This window comes from Macaca fascicularis, chromosome 11, assembly GCF_037993035.2.
Source record: "Macaca fascicularis isolate 582-1 chromosome 11, T2T-MFA8v1.1".
Taxonomy (NCBI): domain Eukaryota; kingdom Metazoa; phylum Chordata; class Mammalia; order Primates; family Cercopithecidae; genus Macaca; species Macaca fascicularis.
Genome location: NC_088385.1, coordinates 1,531,957 through 1,547,400, shown reverse-complemented (window position 1 = coordinate 1,547,400; position 15,444 = coordinate 1,531,957). Strand labels below are relative to the sequence as shown.

At 39.4% G+C, this 15,444-nt stretch overlaps 1 protein-coding gene and 1 non-coding gene across 51 annotated transcripts in view; both read right to left on the bottom strand.

Annotated features, from left to right (window-relative positions):
* WNK1 (WNK lysine deficient protein kinase 1) overlaps window positions 1-15,444 on the bottom strand; it is a 158,509-nt gene that overhangs the window by 120,768 nt on the left and 22,297 nt on the right. The window lies entirely within an intron of this gene.
* On the bottom strand, window positions 9,340-9,465 carry LOC123567800 (U4atac minor spliceosomal RNA). The gene has a single exon (XR_006690903.1). It is a non-coding gene; the product is annotated as a U4atac minor spliceosomal RNA (small nuclear RNA).

Sequence of the window (15,444 nt, the reverse complement as noted above, 5' to 3'; positions counted from 1 at the left end):
GTAAAAATTATTCTTTCATTTTTAACAGCAAATAATTCTATGTCTTTTACTTTATTCTTATCTACCTATACATAGTACACTGTTAAGCTTCTCACAGAAGAACTAGAATGGAAAAACACTGGGGTTTTGTACTTCAGACTGTAACTTTTATCAAATTTATGATTCTTTATCATAAATCAGGAGCCCTGTTTGGTGCCATCAACAAAAAACTACTTTCTCTCAAAATTATGGGCTAAGAATCTTACCTCTCCACTTCCCAATCTATGTCTGTTCTAGTTTCTACCCTTTCCTCTACTCCTGATTTCACCAAAGATGTAATGTAGCCTCAGTATATTCTTTCATTAGTATGCCTTAATTGAAGGAAGCATGTGGCCTTCGTATTTGAGAACCAACTAATAAACTTTCCCACAAAAACTGTTACAAGCAAAGGTTAAAGTCTAAACTATTAACATTACTGGCACCAAATAGATGTACAGTGTTTAACATTGCTCTCTTTCTTCCCCCCTACCCCTTCCCCGAGACGGAGTCTTGCTCTGTCACCCAGACTGGAGTGCAGAGGCACGATCTCTGCTCACTGCAACCACTGCCTCGTGGGTTCAAGGAATTCTCCTCCCTCGGCCTCCTGGGTAGCTGGGATTACAGGCACCTGCCACCATGCCTAGCTAATTTTTGTATTCTTAGTAGAGATGGGGTTTCACCATTTTGGCCAGGCTGGTTTCAAACTCCTGACCTTGTGATCCACCTGCCTCAGTCTCCAAAAGTGCCGGGATTACAGGCGTGAGCCATCTTGCCTGGTCCTCTCACTTCCATTTTTAAATATGTTTTCCATATGTAATATATTTCAGATATACTGTCTGAGTATCAGCTTTTGCTGGTTATTCTGGGAACAATCATTTCCAGTACTGGAATTATAGTCCTTTTCGCTTAAGCCAACAAACAACTCACAAACTTTTAGAAATATGATCCATTAGTGCGTAAGCTGATCTCATGTTAGCAGAGTATAACTATAAATTATTATTTTACTAAAAATATGGACAATGTTTAATTTCTATATAGTATTACACGCAGTAGCTTTTTTTTTATTTCAAGAAGCTGATGTGAAGTACAATCTATCATGAAACAATATACCCATCTATGATAGTTAGTTTTATGTTACAATTTTGCTACAATACTCAATTATTCTATCAAACACTAACTAGGTGTTGCTATAAAGGTATTTTTGTAGATGTGGTTAAACCTACAATCAGCTGACTACCTGTAAAGGAGACTACCTTCAATTATGTGGGTGGGTCTCATGTAATCACTTACAACACAGTAAACTGGGATTTCCTTAGAAATCCTGGCTAAAGATTGCAGCATCAGCTCCTGTCCTAGAGTTCCCAACTCAACGGCCAGCTCAACCAGAAGACAGATTGCAGACTTGCCAGCCCCAACAACCAAGTAAGCTAATTCCTGGAAATGACATATAATATCTATCTGTTATATACAAAATCTTCTAATGGTTTTGTTGCCTTGGAGAAACCTGATACCATTTTTCACACTAACATTACACACACACACACACACACACACACACACCATGTAAAGCATCCACATATCAATGACAACATTCAAGTTTTTAACATTTTTTTGTTGTGCCTGTCCTGAGATGGAGAAAGAGCGGAAATGCACAGAGGTCCTCAGCCCAGCAGAAGACAGACGGTCTTTATAACAGAACAGGCTACACACATTAAAGTGTGTAAGAATAATGAAAACCAACTTACAAAAAGAAAGAATTTTTTAAACGCACAGAAAGCTAATATGGGTTAAGAACCAGGCAAGTATTAAACACAGGAACCCAGAGAAACTACACTAATAATGTAGTGTCAAGCTTTTGTTAATAACTGATACCTAATAATAATAGCTAACATTTATTGACTTCCAGACCCTGTTCTGGTGCTTTACATATATTAACATATTGAAACTCAACAACACCTCTGTGAAGTAGGTACCTACTTGGGCTTGGTGGCTCACGCCTGAAATCCTAGCACTTTGGGAGGCTGAGGCAGGAGGATCACTTGAGCCCAGAGTTTCAGATCAGCAATAGTGAGACCCCATCTCTACTTTAACCAAAAAAGAAATGGATGCACAAGAGGATTACAACAAAAAAGTGGCAAAGCCAAGCCAAGATGTAAACACAAGCTGCCTTGTTCTAGAGTCTGTGCTTTGCCATTCCACAATATCACCTATGAAAGTAGAGAAATAATGTTATTTTTTAAAAGTAGATTTACAGTCTAATGTGTAGGTGTTTTAAAAAATAATGAAAATTACATAATTTCATTTAAGTCACTTAAATAACGAAAATTGCATGAAAGATAGACTACTAGGTGTAAAATGCAAAGAAAATAAATCTATCTAAGAAAGGCAAGGCAGAAACAAAACACACAGAAGGCAGGAAGAAGACCAACTCCAAACATACCAATTATTACCATAAATGTGAATACGTTAAAGTTCTCTCTTACAAAAAACCCATAGAACAGGCTTTAAAAAAAAGTCTAGCTAAACACTGTTTATTTATAAGAAACACATCAAAATTAAAATGACATAAAAAAGATAAAGGGCCGGGCACAGTGGCTCACACTGGTAATCCCAGCACTTTGGGAGGCTGAGGTGGGTGGATCACCTGAGGTCAGGAGTTCGACACCAACCTAATGAACATGATGAAACCCCATCTCTACTAAAATGCAAAAATTAGCCAGGCCTAGTGGCGGGAGCTTATAATCTGAGCTACTCAGGAGGCTGAGACAGGAGAATCGCTTAAACCCCGGAGGCAGAAGTTGCAGTGAGCCAAGATCGTGCCATTGCACTCCAGCCTGGGCAACAAGAGTGAAATTCTGTCTCAAAAAAAAAAAAAAGAAAGGAAGATACAGGAACAAGTAAGACAAATGTGAAAAAAGAATGACAATATAAAAAGGGAATGTGTTAAGCAAAGAGAATTATTTAAGAAAATGCTGGCCGGGCGCGGTGGCTCAAGCCTGTAATCCCAGCACTTTGGGAGGCCGAGGCGGGCGGATCACAAGGTCAGGAGATCGAGACCACAGTGAAACCCCGTCTCTACTAAAAATACAAAAAATTAGCCGGGCGCGGTGGTGGGCGCCTGTAGTCCCAGCTACTCAGGAGGCTGAGGCAGGAGAATGGCGGGAACCCGGGAGGCGGAGCTTGCAGTGAGCCGAGATCGCGCCACTGCACTCCAGCCTGGGCAGCAGCGTGAGACTCCGTCTCAAAAAAAAAAAAAAAAAAAGAAAATGCTGCATATTTTATATTGATAAAAAGTGCAACTATTTAAGTATATAATATTCATGCTTAACCCAGCCTGAATATAAAGCTATATATAAAGCTATGAATATGTAACATAAAAACTGTTAGAAATACAGAAATTAACAAATCCACAATTATTTTATAGGGCTGACACGTTTATCAAATATCAGCTAATCAAGTAGTCTAATGCAACAAAAATATATGAGATTTAAGCAATACAATTAACAAATACAGAATTTTTTCCCTTAATAGAATATACCATTTTCAAATAAACATAGAGTTTTAATTTTTCAAACACCATATATTACACTATAAACAAAAAGTTTTAATAACATCTCTAAAGTAGAAATCACACAAAGCATAAGTTATACTTTGGCGTATAAAACGAGGGTTCTGAGTAGCATACATGAACAGATCTAAAGATCCCAACATCTGCATTTTGTAAGATGCCAGAACAGCACAGATTACAGTGAGCCTCACAATCAGGAAACCCCATCCACAGTACTTATCAGTTTTCAGTGCCCAACTCAAAAGCGACAACCAAGGCTCATGGGATTACTTGAATAAAGCTTTTAAAATTAAAGAGCATCCAATCGACAAGGGAAGCAAAAAAATAAATAAAATTAAAGAGCAACTAAAATCAGTAACAAATAACAACAACCAAAAAAAGGAACCTGGAAAAGGCAGGGTCATGTGGTGGCTCACGCCTGTAATCACCGCACTTTGGGAGGCTGAGGTGGAAGGATTGCTTGAGCCCAGAAGTTTGAAACAGGCTTGGGCAACACAGCAAGACCTCATCTCTAGAAAAAAACTTTTTAAAAAATTAGCTGGGCATGGTGGCGGGCGCCTGTAGTCCCAGCTAGCTGGGAGGCTGAGGCGTGAGATTTACTGGAGCCCAGGAGTTCCAGTGAACTAGCTGCAACCAACCGTGATCACGCCACTCCACTATAGCCTGGGCAGCAGAGCAAGATCTCGTCTTAGAAAAAAAGGAAAAGCAAGCCAGGCGCAGTGGCTCACGCCTGTAATCCCAGCACTTTGGGAGGCTGAGGCGGGCAGATCACGAGGTCAGGAGATCGAGACTATCCTGGCGAACATGGCGAAACCCTGTCTCTACTAAAAAATGTAAAAAAAAAAACTAGCCGGGCGCGGTGGTGGCGCCTGTAGTGCCAGCTGCTCGGGAGGCTGAGGCAGGAGAATGGCGTGAACCCGGGAGGCGGAGCTTGCAGTGAGCTGAGATCCGGCCACTGCACCCCAGCCTGGGCGGCAGAGTGAGACTCCGTCTCAAAAAAAAAAAAAAGAAAGAAAAAAGAAAAAAAGGAAAAGCAGAAGCTATGAAAGGAAGTGAAAACTTCGAGAAGGGAAAAAACCCTCTAAGAGGAGAAAATCTTGTATACATTAACAAGAGGCTATTAAAAATGAAAAAAAAAAAAAAAGCCAGGAGCAGTGGCTCACACCTGTAATGCCAGCACTTTGGGAGGTCAAGGAGGGCGGATGACGGGGTCAGGAGATCGAGACCATCCTGGAGAACACGGTGAAACCCCGTCTCTACTAAACATACAAAAAAACTAGCCGGGCGCGGTGGTGGCGCCTGTGGTCCCAAGCTGCTTGGGAGGCTGAGACACGAGAATGGCGGGAACCCGGGAGGCGGAGCTTGCAGTGAGCCGCGATCTCACTACTGCACTCCAGCCTGGGCGACAGAGTGAGACGCCATCTCAAAAAAAAAGGAAAAAAAGAAAAAGAAAATCTCTTGGAAGTTAAAAATATATAATGGCAAAAATGAAACTCAACAGGATAATCAAGCCATGATTTCCATTAGGAAATCTCATGGAAAACAAAACCAAAAAATAATGTGAAAAAAGGAGAAAAAGATATGGGCAGGCTAGGCGCGGTGCCTCACGCCTGTAAGCCCAGCACTTTGGGAGTCCGAGGCGGGTGGACCACGGGGTCAGGAGTTTGAGACCAGCCTGGTCAACATGGTGAAACCCCCACCTCTACTAAAAATACAAAAATTAGCTGGGTGTGGTGGTGGGCGCCTGTAATCCCAGCTACTCGGGAGGCTGAGGCAGAACCGCTTGAACCTGGGAGGCGGAGGTTGCAGTGAGGCAAGATCACACCATTGCACTCCCGCTCTGGGTGACAGAGCAAGACTCTATTTCAGGGGAGTGGAGGGGCGGGGAGAAAATGATATGGATATTAGACCATTCGTGTGGGAGAACCAACATATATGTAACAGGAGTTCTACAAGGGGCAACATAAAAACAGAGGGCAAGAAATGAAATGAGTAGAAGGTAAATTTTCAGAATTGATGGCCAGTGAGTTTCCAGACAGAAAGCCACAATACCCATACCAAGGCACATTGCTGAACTTTCAAAACGCTGAGCACAAGACAAAAAACCTGAAAACTTCCAGAGGGGGAAAAAAATAGGTTACCGGGAACTCAGAATCCTACTAGCCTCAGACTTTTAACAGCAGTACCGGAAGCTAGAAGAAAATAAGAGTAAATGTCTTTAAAATTCTGAAATAAATTATTTCCAATCTAGAATTTGTTATCCAAACTACCTACTAAAGAGGAAAGGGAAAGGAAGATGAAGGAAGATATTTTCAGACATGCAAGTTCTCAAAAATATAGTAATCTCCCAAATGACCTTTCTCAAAGAGTTACGAAGTTATTCTTTCACAAAAGAGGAGACCAAGAAACAGAATGAAATGGGATTCTGGAAGCAGGATCAAAAACCAGCTAGATGTAAGAAGAATCTCCAAAATGAGAATGAATGAAGATCCCCAACCTAAACAACAACCTAGAATGCAACCAGTACAAACGGTGAAGTTTAGAAGTTTAAGAGAGGTTATCTCCAAAAAAGAAGAATATCTAAAAGTTTTAATGTAGTGACAGGAGATTTACACAACTAGGAAGGAAGACTTCAGGAAAATAGTAATAAATATCTTGACTGTGGTGATGGTTTCATGGATGTGGACAACTAATTAAATTTGTACCTTTTAAATATGTACATTTTATTATGTCAACTATACTTCAATAATGCTATTTTAAGAAATAAATGTCGGCCGGGCGCGGTGGCTCACGCCTGTAATCCCAGCACTTTGGGAGGCCGAGGCGGGCGGATCACAAGGTCAGGAGATCGAGACCACGGTGAAACCACGTCTCTACTAAAAATACAAAAAATTAGCCGGGCGCGGTGGCGGGCGCCTGTAGTCCCAGCTACTCAGGAGGCTGAGGCAGGAGAATGGCGTAAACCCAGGAGGCGGAGCTTGCAGTGAGCCGAGATCGTGCCACTGCACTCCAGCCTGGGCGACAGAGCGAGACTCCGTCTCAAAAAACAAAACAAAACAAAACAAAACAAAACAAAAAAAAAAAAAAAAAAAAGAAATAAATGTCAACAAAAATATTCATATTAAATGCTAACATAAAATAAGACACAATTACATCAAAGGCAAAAATTTTAAAACTGCAATTCATTATTGATAATTTTTATCACCAACTTCTTGAGATAGTAAGGAAAGGTTGTTGAAGAACAGTTTAACGAGAGGTACTTGGCATTCAGAAATTGAGCTGTCCAGTAATAGTGGCCATTAGCCAATTAAAAAAAAATTCCCTCAAGATTCACACATCTGGACTGTAAAAATAAAATAAATAAAATACAATTTCTTTAGAGATGGGAATCTTGCTCTGATGCCCAGGCTGGAGTACAGTGGCACAATCATGGCTCACTGTGGCCTCAAGCAATCCTCCAACCTCAGCCTCCCAAATAGCTAGGACTACAGGCACATGCCACTGTGCCTGGATAATTTTTTATTTTTTTGGTGGAGACAGCATCTTGGTTTGTTGCCTAGCCTGGTCTCAAACTCCTGGGCTCTAGCAGTCCTCCCACCTCAGCCTCCCAAAGTGCTGGGATTCAGGCATGTATGTGTCACTATGCCTGGCCCCAAGTATGGTTATTGAGTACTTCACTGAAATGTTGCTGGTGTGAACTGAGATATGTTAAATGTAAAACACACAGCAGATTTTGAAGATGTAATAGAAAAGAATATATAGTATCTTTATAATTTTTATATTGATTATATGCTGAAAGATGTTTAGGCCAGGATGGTAGCTCACACTTATAATCCTAGCACTTTGGGAGGCTGAGGCGGGAGGATCACTTGAAGCCAGGAGTTTGAGACCAGTGTGGGTAATATAGTGAAACCCCCTGTCTCTACAAAAAAAATTTAAACATTAGCAGGGTGTGGTGGCACGTGCTTGCAGTCCCAGCTTTGGAAAGCTAAGGCCGGAGGATTGCTTAAGCCCAGGAGTTTGAAGCTGCAGCGAGCCATGGTTGTGCACCCGTCACTGCACTCCAGCCTGGGTGACAGGGCAAGACTCTGTCTCAGAAAAAAAAAAGAAACAATGTTTGGATACACTGGGTTATATGAAACATATTACCAAATTAATTCCACCTGTTTTTTTTTAAATGTGGCTACTAGAAAATTTAAACTAGGTTAGGCGCAGTGGCTCATGTCTGTAATCCCAGTACTTTGGGAGGCTGAGGCGGGTGGATCACTTGAGGTCAGGAGTTCGAGATCAGCCTGGCCAACGTGGTGAAACCTCATCTCTATAAAAATACAAAAATTAGCCAGGGGTGGTGGTGCATGCCTGTAATCTTAGCTGCTCGGGAGGCGAAGGCAAGAGAATCGCTTAAAACTGGGAGGTGGAGGTTGCAGTGAGCCGGTATTGCTCACTACAATTTTATTTCTATCACTTTCTCCTTGGATTTCAATTAGATTTCAAAATTCCCATTAATTCATAGACTCAGGAACCCCAGAGTAATAAATCCCATGTTATTCAACTACACCTTCTAAGATTAGATCTCTGATTTTGGAAACATGATTCTATCAACTAGTTTCCTTGGTTTTCTCATCTATAAAACAGGAACGACAACATACTATGCAGCTATTGAGAGAACTCAGGAAGATGTACTACAGGACAGCTTAGTGGCACTGTTAGGGACTTGCTACATCAGGCACGCAGCAGTGTCACTACTTCCACACTGTTTTCTCTCAAATGCAACATTCACATTCAGGCCTAATAAAATGACAATTAGGTCATAAACTTTCAGGGTCACTTCAGACCAACAATCTCAGAAGTCCCTTTCCAAAGTCAGTCTATGACAATGATTTAAAATTATATGACACTTCAAACTGTACTGTTAGTCTACCACATTTTTTGTTATTTGTTACTTAAAATAATCCAGCCAAGTACACAAAATTGTCATTTTCAGATGAAGAAAAAGGCTTAGAAGTTAAGTGAGTAGGAGATCCAGATTCATACAAATATTAATATTGCCAGAAAACTTCATTTTAATCGTTAGATTTTAAAAATAAGCCAAAAATCCCATAAGAACTCAACCACTGGGGAGGGGGAACAAAGAAATCTGATAGAACTAGAGAAAACTGGGAATTTTAAGTTCTCAAAAAAAAGTTATCTCAATCATTAGAACACAAAGTATAAAGCCCATTTGTTTAAAATAAGAACACATTTATACTTTAAAATTAAATCTGTAGTCTCCACAAAATATCTTTCAAAAACTCAAATCCAAAAAGGTTCTGAAGATTTTTAGTGCCATTGGTTTGTGTTATAGCTAATGCCAGTATTGTGCCTATTAATAAGAGACTAAACAAAAAGCAAAAATAAAACAGATCATTTAATTAACAGATCATTTAATTATAATTTATCTAATGAAGACCAGCAATTATAAAACTTCAAACGCACCTAACTTCAATTGTTACACAAAATCATAATCATTTGTTCCTTTCTAAGAAGGAACACTATGTTCAGAGCTTATGTTATGAATAATGAACAATGACAGGAGCTAAAATTCATATAGCCACTATATTTTCATTTCGTGGCAAATAGCTATCAACAACTTACTAAATGATTTAATTAAGTGGTTAAAAGGATCTAGCTTCAAGTTTATGCTCTGAGTAAAATGTTTTTCAAAGAGTGGGCAGTAAACAGTTTTTTCCCCCTGTGGAAAAGCAGTTTTTCATTTTTCCAAAAATAGTACCAAGGTAAAGCAAAGCTCTAGATGATGCAGGCATGTTGTGTAGGCATTAGCAGTACTGCCCTCACTATGTGCTCACTGGACAGTAGTGCAACCCCAAGAAAAAGATGGTTAACAGTTTTTGTTGTTGTTGTTAATGAAATAAAACAAAAAACGGCTCATCGCTAGTAAGGAAACTATTTTGTGAAACTTTCTTCTTTTTATGTGTGCATATACTAAGTCACAATGTAAATGTATTTCTTAAAATGAGTCTCAGAAAGGTTTGAAAGCCACTGCAAAGTAGTCTGTCTATAGCAAACTACTATACATTCAGTAACTGGAGGGGTGTTGCAGGAATCAGACTGTACCAAGGTAAAAATTCTTTTTGACTGTGAGAGAGTAAGAAGCATATTTAAGGCACAGGCCTAAAGCTGACTGGATTATCCAATTCTACCACTTAGTTTACTAATTAGACAACAAACTTACCCAAGGTCATTCTTCTATAGTTTGCATTAGAACTAAGTCTCCCACTCTAATGCTCAAAATAAGCTCCACAAAGACACTTTAGCATGTAAGTATTAATTCAGAATTTCCTATTTGGTTTTCAATAACCAAAAGAAACTGCAGCTTAACACATGCAACTGTTTCCTCAAATACTATTCTACCAGATTAATGACCATGCCAGCTCTCCCATTAAAAGCTTTTTCTAGCTAGTTACTTGGTACTTAGGATTTTATAGCACTTTTCTTTTCCCATTATGCTCAGTAGTGCATGCAACACACTATACTTAGGAATGCAACACACTTCCTTTGGGAATGCATAACTGTGGCCATAACTACGACTGAAATTTTCGTGAATTTCTATCTGTCTAAACTTAGAAGCAAAGTACTACAAAATCAACTTAAATCAGACCATATTTTTGTGATCAGTGTACCTCACTATTAAAACATTATATGTATTTTAACAGTTACCATTCAAAACTTGAAGTATATCCAAAATACTCCATTCCCATCTCCTGATAAATAAATCTTCACTGACAACTGAAGTCAGTAAGAAGAGAAACATGTTAAGGACAGAAGTTAAAACGGAATTAGACAAAGATGGGGCAGATTATCACAGCTTCATACTACAAGCACAGGTTTGTTTCCACATCCTCTTTCCTAAAGATCCATAATAAACTCATAACATTACTTGCAAAGAACCCCAGAGAAGGTGCCTCAAATTATTTCCATAAAGAAAACAACATTATTACCCATTAAGCAACTCTGTTAATGATTATCCACCAAATTCCAAATATTAAAAAATTGCTTAACATTGGGAATGGCAGAGGTACTGAGCCTTACGATGTCTAATCAAGTCAGTGAAGTACACAAAAAATGCAGGCAAGAGAAAAAGGAAGCTGAGTCAGGTACAGAGTTCTTTGCATCCACAGATAAAATGCTTTATTCTTTATTTCTCAAACTTGCAGTATAAAGACCAAAAAAATCCACTATTTTAATTTCACAGTCCAGTCAATTCACATGGCTGTATGTAGATTTTTCTTTCAGAAAATTAAGGGAAAGGAGCCAGGCACAGGGCTTATACCTGTAATCCCAGCACTTTGGGAGGCTGAGGCAGGTGGATCACTTGAGGTCAGGAGTTTGAGACCAGCCTGGCCAATATGGTGAAACCCCGTATTTACTAAAAATACAAAGATTAGCCAGGTGTGCCACGCACCTGTAATCCTAGCTACTCAGGAGGCTGAGACAGGAGAATTGCTTGAACTCAGGAGGCGGAGGTTGCAGTGAGCCCAGATCGCGCCACTGCACTCCAGCCTGGGTGACAAAGTGAAACTGTGTCTCAAAAAAAGAAAAGAAAAGAAAAGAAAATTAAGGGAAAGGGAATTCATAATGTATCTGTGCATTTTAATATTATAGTCACAGCAACATAACCTAAATTACTTTCCCAACAGGGAATTAGAAATCTGAAAGCAAATACTACTCACATCTCAAATAATATAACTGCCAAAAATTTACTCACTCATTTTTCTAAAATGTTATGAAAACGTGTACATTATTCAACTCTCTTGGAGAAAAGTAGACAACATGATTTATAAAAAATCACACAATTAGTGGCAATTTTAACAGAAGAGAATGCTCTCCCACTGAACTTCGTAAAAACAAAAGAAAATCCAGACTTCATCTGTTTTACTTTTACATTTTAGAGCAGTAAAATTCTTAATTTCTTATTTCCCAAACAATACTCCCCATTATTGTTTGCTTCCCCTGTAATGTTTATTCCTCCCTGAGTTCTGAGATTCCTAGGTATGGAATTTGAATTTCCTGGTAGTACCAGCTTTTGCTCTTATTTTTAGAACCTTACTGTGACCCTGTGATGGTGTTCACCAGAAAGAACATGAGACAGAAGTCATACCTGTATTAATAACTATTACCAGTATTACTAAGAATTTAAAATTTTTTTTCTAGTTTACATGTCCTGTCCTTACAATTTTATATTTTAATAAGTCACTCATAATCTCAAACTCTAATAACAATGACTGTTAGCATGATAGATATTTCGTTCCAACTTCTACGAATTACTTTAAAAAAAAAAAAAAAAAAAAAGACCATTGGCAGGGCGCGGTGGCTCACACCTGTAATACCAGCACTTTGGGAGGCTGAGGCGGGTGGATTGAGGTCAGGAGTTCGAGGTCAGCCTGGCCAACATAGTGAAACTCCATCTCTACTGAAAATATAAAAATTAGCCAGGCGTGGTGGCACACCTGTAATCCCAGCCACTCGGGAGGCTGAGGCAGGAGAACTGCTTGAACCCGGGAGGTGGAAGTTGCAGTGAACCAAGATCGCGCCACTGCACTCTAGCCTGGGTGACAGGGCAAGACTCCATCTCAGAAAAAAAGAAAGAAAAAGAAAAAGAAAAAACAATTAATAAAAAAATTAAAAAGATGATTTTACATAAATTTCAAGATTTTCAATGCCTTTTAAAACTAAAACATCAAACCATAATCACAGGTATTAAAATTCTAAATATTCAATAGTATAAGGGAATAGCCTTCTTCTGGTTTCCCACAGGTCAAGTAAACAGTTTAAGCAAAATTTAACCCTAATTATAAGCAAAGAGGTGAAAATTGCTTAGGTTGGTTAATGAGTCCTTTTAGGTGAAAATATCATCATTTAAATCATTTAAGTAACCAGTACTCAGCTACTACTTATAGATTTGATAGCTCGAGCACTAAATACAAAGTGAGGTTTAAAGTCCTTCTAAAGCAGTTAACAAGGCATCCATTGCCAAAGTTTTGGATTATGTTTTAGAGTCACATTTACCACATGAAGCTTGTGTTTAATAGAACAAATCCACCATATCTGAACAGCAAACAAAGACAGATGATAAATACTGTAAACTGTTGGAAGTCAAACACTGTAAAGTTTCCTGAGTCTGTGGTAAGTTATTTTTCTTAAATAGCTACCATGTGTGATGTGTTTCACTGAGCAACTACAGTGAACTTTAATAGGTACTATTTACCACTTGTCATTTCATGAAAACTACCAGGAGCTTTGCTTTCACTGTTTCTCTTCAAATGCTTCCCAGTTCATAATATAGTAATACTTAAGAAATTACATAGCTGAATTATAGTTCCATGGTAGATCATATCTACATATCTAGCTCTGTCTCAAAATTCTAGCAGACTACATTTGGTCCAAAGTAACCCAAGTGCCTAACTCTATGACAAAATCTTATCTTTCACATAAAAACAAATCTAATTCTTCAGCTACTTAAAAACTCCAGGATGGGTGCGGTGGCTCACGCCTGTAATCCCAGCACTTTGGGAGGCTGAGGCAGGCAGATCACGACGTCAGGGGAACGAGACCATCTTGGTCAACATGGTGAAACCCCACCTCTACTAAAAATACAAAAATTAGCTGGGCGTGGTGGCGGCGCCTGTAGTCCCAGCTACTCGGGAGGCCGAGGCAGCAGAATTGCTTGAACCCAGGAGGCAGAGGTTGCAGTGAGCCGAGATCGCACCCCTGCACTCCACCCTGGCAACAGAGCGAGACTCTGTCTCAAAAAAAAACAAAAAACAAACAAAAAACCCTCCAAATGATAAGCACAGATGCTGACTAATTTTATCCAATAAGAAAAGTAACTAAAAAGTTAACACTGCACATCATGGAGTTTAAATATACACATAATTCTCAATAAATCACAGAATAGTAACAATAAAGGGACCAAGAGCTCATTTAGTACAGTCTATTTATCTTCAACACTTCTGAATGAATACTTACTCTGTGTGAAAAAGTCTTCGTAAACACTCTAGTCGGTTATTATGAGTCAAACATAGCATTATGGGTCATTTCTTTATAGTTCACATTCTAATTTATAATAAATCCTAATTTTCTTTTACTGTCTCTTAGAAGTTCTTGAACAACCATACAATGCAACTTCTCTCCCAAAGCACCAGCCCAGGTACAAATACCATATAGAGCGAGAACACACTGAGATCTGGGCCAGGCATAGTGGCTCACACCTGTAATCCCAGCACTTTGGGAGACCGAGGTGGGCAGATCACGAGGTAAAGAGAGAGCAAGACCATCCTGGCCAACATGGTGAAACTCCGTCTCTCCTAAAAATACAAAAAATTAGCCGGGCGTGGTGGCAGGCGCCTGTAGTCCCAGCTACTCGGGAGGCTGAGGCAGGAGAATCGCTTGAATCTGGGAGGCGGAGGTTGCAGTGAGCCAAGATCACACCACTGCACTCCAGCCTGGCGATAAAGTGAGACTCTGTCTCAAGAAACACACACACACACACACACACACACACACACACACACACACACACACATTGAGATCTGACTTTAACTTCACATTTTTAAAATGTAACAACAAACAGAAGCTTAAAAACTGAAAAAGGCCACAGTGTCTCACACCTATAATCCCAGCACGTTGGGAGGCTGAGGCAAAGGATCACTTGTGGCCAAGAGTTCGAGACCAGCCTGGGCAAAATAGCTTGACCCCATCTCTACAAAAAATTGGAAAAATTAGCCAGGCATGGTGGTACATGCCTGTAGTCCCAGCTACTCGGCTAAAGGGGAAGGACTGCTTGAGCCCAGGAGTTCAAAGCTGCAGTAGGCCATGATCCTGCCACTCAACTCCAGTCTGGGCCACAGAATGAGATCCTGTCTTTATTGTCTTTGGGGTCACAGACAACCTGACCTATTAGTTTTAATGTGTACTACAAGGTAATTATGACGTTTGAAGAGAAGCATGCTCAGCTTTTAAAACAAAAATGAAAAACAAACAAACAAACAAGAATGATCTAGGCTCCACTCCCACTCCTATGTTTGCTGAATGTAAGTTTGGCAAATTATTTCATTTCAGTCTCTTCACCCTGTAAAATGGGACTAATACCTTATTCAGGTGACACAAGAATATATGAGAATATATATAAAACACAGTGGTTCATAAATATTATCAAATCGCCACCCTTTTCTCACCATTTTGAGAATACAAGTCCTTCAAACATACACAGCTCAAACTTTTTTTTTTGAGACAACATGTTGCTCTATTGCCCAGGCTAGAGTACAGTGGCACGACCATAGCTCACTGCAGCGTTGAACTACAGCTAGGACTCCAGGCATGTACCACCTCACTCAGCTAATATGTTAATTTTTTTTTGCAGAGATGAGGTCTTGCTATGTTGCACAGGCTGGTCTCAAATTTTCGGCCTCAAGTGATCCTCTGGCCTTGGACTCCCAAAGTGCTGGGATTACACGCCAAACTTTTGATCAAACTTTACATTAGGCCCTAAAAAAAGTTGCCATTGAAAACACAACTTGCCATAACAAGACAAACTGAAAGACAACTGATCTAAGAACTCATTTGTGTTACAAGAAAGACTATTACTTGATATGCCATTTATCTTATTGTATTCAGTAATGTCTTCATTTACTCTCTACTAGTAAATACAGAAATAAGGGAATAACCATTATTGTAACTGCAAAAGTCAAATTTTAAACATTGATAAGGAGCTAGCATAAACATTTTAAAAATCTATTTTTTGTATATTAAGTTCAATTTTAGATTTTAATACTATAACATAAAAATATCCATGAAGATAA